The sequence below is a fragment of the Nyctereutes procyonoides genome, unplaced genomic scaffold, assembly GCF_905146905.1.
Source record: "Nyctereutes procyonoides isolate TBG_1078 unplaced genomic scaffold, NYPRO_anot_genome, whole genome shotgun sequence".
NCBI classification, from domain to species: Eukaryota; Metazoa; Chordata; class Mammalia; order Carnivora; family Canidae; genus Nyctereutes; species Nyctereutes procyonoides.
In genome coordinates, this window is record NW_026575135.1 from 43120279 (window position 1) to 43130556 (window position 10278).

Below are 10278 nucleotides of genomic sequence, written 5' to 3' on the forward strand. Positions count from 1 at the left end.
GTTATAATATTTCACTATAAAAGTACATTATAAAACCAAATAATAATTATTTTTTCAACAAATAATTAATACTTATTATATCTCTGACAAAAGACTAATAAAGAATGCTTGTGCATTGAAATCATCTTAATTGACTCAAGTAAAAAGGCAACATTTCCAGGTATTTAAAGAGTAAAATTATGTGATATTAGCATGTTTCAAAAATTCAGGAAAAAATTTTTATAACTCTATGAAATATTAGAGAACTTAGTTGAGAATGACAAAGTTTTCATATAGAGTACCCTGAATTAACTAATATTTTAGGCTTATGTTGTTACTTCTCTTTAAATCCTTACATAGCAATTAAAGCCAAGCAATGACTGGATAGTAAATAGAAGACCATATTTCAAATCCTTTCAGTGAACTAATAAAAAATTTATGCTGTTTTATAATACAGTATGAGCTGATGCAGAATTACCCAGGATTGGCAGGAGAAGGCTATTCTTAGTACAAAGAAGCTGTGTTTATTAAGTAAAAATTGTCATTACAAATACAAGTAGAATTTGACCAAATTTATAATATCAAAAGTATATTTTTTTAATCTTTCAAGGTGAGAAGGAATTACAAAATGCTGCAGTGTTAGACTTCTCCAGTAAGAAGCAATTGGCTATTGATTTCTCAATTGGTATGTTTAGAGAAAATGTTGGAACGTATTAGGAAAAAAAAGCTAAACAACATAATAATTATGTCAACTAATATAATTTCAGTTTGATCTGCGCAGGGGAAAATATAAAATAAAATTGTCAAAGTTGTAAACTCTCTTACATTTTTATTGGTATATTTTGACTACTTATATTTTATCCATTTGGAAGGGTCTTCAAGTTATATGTCATGGACTATTTATGATAAATATCTCCTTATATGACTATATTTTATAGAAGCTAAATGACCATAGAATCCCCTGATTAATGTATTAGATATGGTATTATTTTTATCTTTAATGAAATATTTATTCATATAAAATGTTAGCCATTAAGATAGTAAATAAATATGAAGAATTATTGAGATATCAAGTTATAGTTTAGGAATGGTTTTTTAAACTATTGTTTTATTGACATAATTCATTATTTATATGTTAAATGAAAATATACAAAAAGATAAGGATCAGAAAAAAACACACAAATTCATGATTTTAGTACTTTATTTTTTTAATAATAAATTTATTTTTTTATTGGTGTTCAATTTGCCAACATACAGAATAACACCCAGTGCTCATCCCATCAAGTGCCCCCCTCAGTGCCCACCACCCAGTCATCCCCACCCCCCGTCCTCCTCCCTTTCCACCACCCCTAGTTCGTTTCCCAGAGTAAGGAGTCTCTCATGTTCTGTCTCCCTTTCTGATATTTCCCACCCATTTCTTCTGATTTTAGTACTTTAACAATCAAGTCATATTCATTAAAAATGTATTTGCTTTAAGAATTTGACGCATCCTTTTAATCCCTTTATTAATCCTTTAGGATTAAATTATATAATATACATAAACATCTCACGTGACCATACAGTACTGAAAATTGCTAACATTTTAAAAATGAGCTACATCAATTGGATAAGATGTTTTGTGTGTGGAAATGACAGGAACTGATTTTACCTTTGGGCTGGCCTATTCTTTCAAAACTGATGGCTTAGAATGGTGCTATAATTTTCTTCTCATATCAGCATTTAAAGAATAAATAAATTCCCTATTCTTATAGGGTATTATCTTTGGGAATAAAATATAATTAGGTCTCCTTTCATGACATGAATAATACAAGTAAAGGAAAAATATGTAGAGTACTTTCTCTCCCATCCTTGGGTCAGTGTATACTGCACATTAATGTTTAATGGCTTCTTTTTTTACTTAGTTCAGTTTTATTGCTCATGAAATGAGTGAGTGATTGCAGGAACTAGAGCCAGGCAAGCTTTCCCATACACCTCTGCCAGTGCACTGACCTGCAACACCCCGGTACTTCATTCCTTGGCCTCTGCTAAGTGGAGCCTGCCAGCCATTTTAAATGTGCCAAACTGCATAGTGGTTTTGTGATGTGAAAAACATCCATTAAGTTATAGTTTGAGTACACACCACTTCATATTACTTGTAAACAAATCCAGCCCTCTCAACTTCAGCTTAAAAAAATTTTTTTAAGCAGATAAATATAACAGCTTAACAAGCATATGTGGAACATCCTATAAGATTTAACATTCAGGGGTTAATTGAATTGAATTTTATTTTTTTACTATAATGCAACTGAATTAAGTCTACATCTTTTGTCTCAATGTAAGTTCAAAGCATGAGACAATTGGAGGTAAGGACTTGCTTATACTTGACATTAGTTTTTTGCCTCCAGTACCCTCTATACCCACAAAGTCTTGTGACAAAAGGACTATCCTCAGACAAAAAAAAAGCCAATAAATAAAAATCAACTCTGGACATTATTAAAAGCACCCCTTCATCCTCATTCTCTCTTTTTTTCCTTGAATAACATTGGTATTTTCTTTCTAAATCCAAAGAATAAAGAAATAAAGAGATGGGTGTCATTTAGTTAAAACGCACTGCATGTATATTTAGGACAAAGCCATTCAAATTTAGCCATAAAGAAACACCTCAAAAAATAGAAAAAAAAATGATTATGTTTTTAAAGAATTTAGGACCAGCCACAGAAGCTATTGGCCAAGTTAATATTCCAGAGTTGTTTTGAGGCTTAAAAATAGTCATAACCCTTTGTAAACTATTAATCTAGGTAAAAAAATAAAGTGATTATTTACTAATGGATGAGAAGAATCAAGAAACAGTGATCTATTTGTAGAAGTATTGATAAAAAGTATAAAACTAGAACTTATCAAAGTATGCATAGGAAAAGGGATAATAAAAGATAACTTAACATTTCCCTCCCCCCCATACAAGATTCAGATTAATGACCAGTGTTTTTGCAGGTACGTTCAAACTAATTGAGCAGTTAACAGATTTTGGGAGTGATAACCCAGAAATACTGACTTTACGTTGAACACAATTTAAGAAATATGTTATTTTCACTTCGTTTGCTAAACGACACTGAATTAGTATGTGTGAACTTGAAGAAGAGTTCCAGAGAGGGAGAAAAGTAATTGTTGCTTAATTGACATACAATGATGAAGGCCATTGTTGAAGATACTCCACAGAGACCAGATAAACTCTTCATGCAAAATTTGGTTAAATGTCAAGACTGATGATGCAACACACACTCCAAAAAGTGATGAAAACCATTATGACTCATATAATGAGGCTTTTTGGAAAAAGTAGGGCAGGCTCCAAGGCAGGTCTGAAAATGGCTTGAGAGAGTGAGGGGCAGGATGGCTGCCAAAGGATTTTACTGTGGTTAGTGGGTGTAACCTAGATAAGGCGAACTGTGTGCATATAGGCCAGGGTTTTTGCACAGTTCTAACTTCAGACTGGCACCAAAGAAAGAAGCACCCAAGCTTTCTTATCAGCTTATCCATATGCTGGGCATAAGGGAAAAGAATGGTGGGATTTGAAGCTATTTTCATGTTTGAGCTAAGAGCATTTACTTTATTACAAAGGAAAGCAATAGTGATAAATTCAAATAATGATTTCCCTTGACGGGATTGTTTCTCGTTCCACTTTTAGAAATATACAAGATCAGGATGGAGTTCAGGAAGGTAAGTTTTCAATATTCAGAAATAGTTACATTACTGTAGAAGGAAATGACACTTTTGATCTAGGGAACAGCCAACACCAAAACCTTACTCCATGGAGAATTGCCTGCAGACATAGCTGGTGCCCCAGGGAATGACCAGCATGGAGCTGGGGGAAATGCAAAAGATGGGAACAATGATGGTAATAAATGACTTCTGTCCTAGGTGCTAAACAACCTAGGAATAATAATTCATCTTATTCCCCAAGTTAGCTGATGAAATAGATCATTTTTATAGATGAACAAATTAAGATCCAGAGAGTAACAGCAGGACAGTGAATCAAAGAGCCAAGATTTGAACTTGTATTTCTTAGTCAGATTCTGAACTCTTAGTTATTTCAAAAACAGTTATGTAGTTTCTACATATAAACTACAAAAAGTAGCTTAACATTTGAAAGCATACATTACTTATTACTGTCTCAGTAACTCTTATGAAAATTTACTACTTAAAATTTGCTCTTTTTTCCATGTTTATATCATAATTTCATTGAAAAGATGGGGATAGGAAATGATATTTCTTTGTTATTAGGAACAGATCAAAAGATCATTCCTAAAAAGGAATGGCCATAATTGGGGTTTGCATGACTTGCCATTTCTATTCTGAATCACAGCCTGTTGTATCATTATTATTAAGAAATAAAATTCAGGTGGATAAATGTGAAGATCTATTTGGCGTAATCAACAAATCTTGAATTGGATAGCATCCGATCTGGCAAGTAGAAGGAGCTGGGAAAAACTATATAAAATGGAAGACTTTTAGATGCAGAAAAGAGGCAAGGCAAAGGACAAGTGTATTGTTTTGGGCTAGGTCCCCTATCTTTGAGTAAAAGTGGGTATCTATCCAGCATATTACACTACTAGTAGCACCAGGTAATTCCAGATTGACTGGTTAAAGGTCATATTTCTGGGAGAAACTGAAACTGTATTTAGGTTAGGTGTTAAGTCTTGGTTTGTGGATGTGGGACTTAGCACAAGTGACTCTATTAGTACCTGCTGTTTCTTTCTTTCTCTTTTTAAGACTATCTTATTCTAAAGTTTTGAATGGCTTATCGCTACCGATAGAGTTGTGTAAATTTGTATCTCTCTAATTCACATAATAATTCTATTTTCAGAAAGGAAATAAATAAATCACTCAAATTATTAAGTATTACTTTATTGGAAGTTTTATATCAAAAAACTTAAACTTCTGAGAAAATGAGGTAGTGGAAGCTTATTTAATATTATCTACTGAGTGTGCATGGGGATTCAAAATATTAATTATTACTTAGTAAATACTACTCAGTTTTAAGATCCATATCCTCAACACATAATTAAAATGTTAAGCATTTAAAGAAAAATCATATCTGAAATATTGTATGTGATTTAGATTAGATCCTAAAAGATGAACAGGATTAATAATAGAAATTGATTTATTAAATATATGCTATGTACAGAGCACTTCACCAAATGCAGGAAAGGCCAGAGGGGAAAATTATAGTCCTTATCAGCAGAATTTATAATATATTCAAGAAACCAATCATATAGAACTGGCATGGGGATAGTCACAAAGGAATTACATAAAATAAAGATTATATTTTCAAATATGGTAAAATTGTGTTCAGAGAAGGATGGATTAACCAAGAAAGCTTCCTGAAAATAACTAATTTTGATCTAAACCTGAAGAAAGTGAGTGGTCACAGATTCCTAGAGAATAATGAGAGTAAAATAATATGAATAGTATCACTTGAAATAAACAGAAAATATTTGTCCCTCAGCATCTCCCTCTTAAAGAAACCTTGAGATCAAGATAGCTTTTTCTCACTACCCTGTCCACAATAGTAGGCTTTTGATTAAGGATAGGCCAATCAGGTTGCTCCATTTATCTGACCACAGTGATTGGTTAAGGATGGGCACTGTGATTCAGACTTGGTCAGTCGGGGCACCTGCACCCCGATGTTTCTAGCAGCCATGTCCACAATAGCCAAACTGTGGAAGGAGCCTCGGTGCCCATCGAAAGATGAATGGATAAAGAAGATGTGGTTTATGTATACAATGGAATATTACTCAGCCATTAGAAACAACAAATACCCACCATTTGCTTCAACGTGGATGGAACTGGAGGGTATTATGCTGAGTGAAGTAAGTCAATCGGAGAAGGACAAACAGTGTATGTTCTCACCCATTTGGGGAATATGAATAATAGTGAAGGGGAATATAAGGGAAGGGAGAAGAAATGTGTGGGAGATATCAGAAAGGGACACAGAACATAAAGACTTCTAACTCTGGGAAATGAACTAGGGGTGGTGGAAGGGGAGGAGGGCAGGGGGGTGGGGGTGAATGGGTGACGGGCACGGAGGGGGACACTTGACGGGATGAGCACTGGGTTTTATTCTGTATGTTGGTAAATTGAACACCAATAAAAATTAATTTATAAAAAAAAAACAACTCAATTAGAATGAAAAAAAAAACAGACTTGGTCAGTCAGAAGTTTAAAATTATACAAGTTCTGTCTGACTTCAAAGAAAATGGTTTTATATTCTATACCACATGTTCTCAATTTTTTAAAGATTTTATTTATTCATGAGAGACACAGAGAGAGACATAGAGACACAGGCAGAGGGAGAAGCAGGCTCCATGCAGGGAGCCTGATGTAGGACTTGATTCCGGGACCCCAGGATCATGCCCTGAGCCAAAGGCAGACACTCAACTGCTAAGCCATCCAGACATCCCAACAAATGTTGTCAAATTTTAATCTGGAAGGCTTTTTAAAATATAGCTTTCTGGGTACCACTTTCAGAATTTCTTATTCAGTAGGTTTGGGTTTGATCCTGAGAATATGAATTCCTAACATATTTCCAGATAACATCAAAGAAGCTGATCTGGCTACCACTTCTGGTGACCACACTACTCTACACAAGACTATAGAGTAGTAATGAAGAGCATAATATACTGTTGGGTTTAGACATGTAGGATCTAGTTAAAAGGAAACTTCTAAGAGGTCTTAAAATACATTTAGGATACTATAATTATAAATGTAGATATAAACTTGCTAAATAAAGGATTTGTTCACTGAAGGAGAAAACAGAGATACTTTAGATAAATGTTGGAGGAGAAAGATGTAAAGACAACATAAAAGGTTAATGGATAGGAAAATGAACAGATCATGTGTTGACAGCCAGAGACATAACAAGTGGAAAAAAAAAACATTGAAACAGAGACTAAAAGTTATTTGAGTTTCATTTTTGACAATTTTTAGTTTAGATTAATATATAATATTTTATATAGCCATTTATTTTCCAGCCAATTATGATTTACATACTTGATGTCATATTATAAAAACAAATACAACAATACAAATTAACAGCAGAAAAACAAGTTCAAGAACAAAAATACGAAACAAACAGCAGGTGATGTTAAAATCCTTAACAAAATTTGGAATTAGAGCTGACATTAAGAAGACTGAGTTGTGAGAGATATCATGTCAGCTTAAGAATAAACTGTTTTAGGGGCACCTGTTTGGCTTACATGGTTAAGTATCTGCCTTGGGCTCGGGTCGTGATCTCCAGGTCCTTGGATGGAGCCCCACATCAGCCTCCCAGCTCAGGGGGAGTCTGCTTCTTCCTCTTCCCTCTGCCTCTCCCTCCATGTATGCCCCCTTCCCTGCCTATGTCTTTCTGTCTCTCTCTCAAATGAATAAATTTAAAAAAATATTTTAAAAAATGTGCTGTTTAAACCACATGACCCAATGGTAAGTATAATCTGATAGATTTTTTTTATGCATCTTTATTTGGTGACAATAGTCTTATTGTCCTGTTTAGAATGCTTTCACTCTCAACTGGAACTGATGCTATCTATCTCACAAGAGTCTATTCCAGGGCTGGATGAGAAATGTCCAACTCAATTATGAGATGGTTTAAGATACCCAAAAGCAAAAGAAGCTTTTGGAATACTTCACTTGGAATACTTTACTGCTTTACCATTCCAGTTGCTGGTTTAGGTGAAACTCTAATAGCTGAAAATAAAGCAGTGCCACTTACTAATTAGATTTTTAAAAATTAGTTGAATCATGAAATAGGGCATGTTTGGATGGTAACATCCAAACCTCAGATAGAAGAAGGGAGGTTTTGAGGTATTAACTCCACATTTAAAGAGGCAGCTGTCTTTTTTTTTTCTATTCCCTGGCATGTACCGCAAGCCCATATTATGCAAGCAACACATTCTGCTTTGAGCAGGAAAAGACTGTTTCCCAGTGTGAAGTGTACATTCTTTATATCAGCACTGGACAGCTCCAGAAAAACAGCTAGAAAGCACACTGATTGAGGTTTCTACATTTGTATCACTTTTATAAGATGCTGTGTGAATAATTAGATCAAAATGCTAGTAGGATAGAGAAGTTTCTTAAGTTTTGTTTTTTAATTATTCTCAAATTGCACATACATAGTAAAATAATAAAGTTTACACATTAGTTTAGCTTTTGATTTAAGATAAGTTACATTCCCATGAGTGAGAAACAACAGTTATAGAACATAGGAAACCCTGAAAGGATGAAGAGGTAAGGGAAAAGGCAGAACATAGAAGAAACCAATTAAGTTCTGTGACTTGCAGGAGAATTTCTCAATGCTGCTACTTTTTAAATGTTCAATATCTGTATAGCAGATGATGTTAAACCTACATTTTTGTGTTTTCCTATCTCAGTGCTTCAATAATTTCCCTGTGTATATAAAACAATAATATAAAGGATTTGCCTGGACTCACTCCTCATCCTAATATGGATTAGGGCTTGGCCCAGGAATCTTGACTTCAATCTAGCACCATAACATGCCAGTCACAAGTGATTCTGTTGTAGGAGAATTTCTTACACTGTCTGAGAAGCTCTGTTACATTCTCAATACTGTTATAATTCCCAGAAATCTTTGTATTTGATTTTTGAAGCCAAAAAACCAACTGTTTGAGTGCTAAGACAAACACACCTGTGTGAAACTTATGTCAGCTTCCTCACCGTGTGACAGTACAGGCCATAAAAATGTAAAAGGGTATCTTGGGATAGATTACACCGTATGCTTGAATTTACCTACAACACAGAGAGTTGCTGACATTATGCTAGTTATCAGTTTTCCACATGTGCTCTGTAGTGTCTTGAAGACCGAGAGGAGCTACTGTTTTACACTGAAATTTTATATGTAATGAAGAAAATCAAGTTTATTATTTTTATTTAATGATTACCATCATGGCATCCCTATAAATATTCCTGTAGTATAACTTAAAAAAAAAGCAAGACTGTAAAAACCTTTCCCATGGTGGTTTGATCATTCCATTTTATGGAAAACAAGACACATAATTCTATTCCCATTAGCAGAGTTTATCCTTGATACTTTTTCTTTTTTAAAGAAGTTGGCATGCAGCAGACACACCAGATCTCAAATAAATGGCATTGAAATAGCTTACAGCGAGCGGTAAGCAGATGTAAATTTTCTAATGAATTAGCCCCAAGTCATAAAATATTTAGTTTGTTTAAGGGAGAGAGTAAGTGGTTAAAATAGATTTCCTATGGTGAAATTTGAGAATCATCAAGATCAAGCGAACAGAAACAAAATAGCATTTGGATTTTTTTCCTCCATTTTTTACTTGAGGGCCTGACTGAAATCCAGCATTCAACATTAAAGCAGCAATCTGCTGCAGAGTGGATGAATTTGTGATAAATGGTCCCTTGAGGTTTATAAAACATATTCTCCATAAAACAAGCCACAATATGTTTCTTCACATTAGTCAGTTCCTGACATTCAGGCTGCTGGAGTTCCAGTCCAGTGTTGGTACCTGCCATCCCCAAGCTGTAAACAACTCTTTGTTTATTGCAGCAAAGCTCATACATCCATTTCAAGGTTTTACAGCGATAAAAGGCTGACTGCTTACATAAACTGAAGTGGGCTGCAATGTTGTTATTTTGTTTATTGCCCTTTTACTGCAGTGGTCAAATAGTCCCTTTGAGACCAGATACCAGTTTTCTGCCATCTGCACAGTCAGTGTCAGAAAACTTGTGTTAACTGAATCACTGTGGGAAATATTTATAATGAGAGGACTAATTAAATGAAATGTTGCCTCCCAAAATTGAATAGGAAATGCAGATGATTAATAACAAATATCAAGTAATCTGCCATTTTTTTCTTCTTAGCAATTATTAGTATTTGCCTTAGGGACCTTGACCGGCATAAGTCATGTCTGCCTACCTTGCAAGGGTTGATTAAACATAACTTTTGTCCTTTTGTGTTAAGGTTTTGTGTTTCCACTTCTGAAATTCATATTTCAATGTCTCTAGACAACTTCGACCACATATTTAGGTTTGTGGGCTATAAATACCTCCCTGGAAAACTCATATATTAAATTACTTGTTTTTGTCTTTAAGTATGTTGTCTGAATCAGCAGGTTCAAAAACAAAATCATAACTTCAAGAACTTCAAGAAAACAGTAAAACTTGGTCATGTAAATGAAAATCATGAAAGCTCATAATGAGTGGAGGTAATCTGTTTTCTTCCAAACAATATCACTACATTTTAATTTGAAATGATAGAGGGTTTTCTCTAATAAAAGTCTAAGT

The 10278-nt window shown here is 34.2% G+C and overlaps 1 pseudogene; it reads right to left on the bottom strand.

Annotated features, from left to right (window-relative positions):
- Window positions 1–9507, bottom strand: part of LOC129494602 (5'-nucleotidase domain-containing protein 2-like) — a 33945-nt pseudogene extending 24438 nt beyond the window's left edge.
- Window positions 9508–10278: the final 771 nt, after the last annotated feature.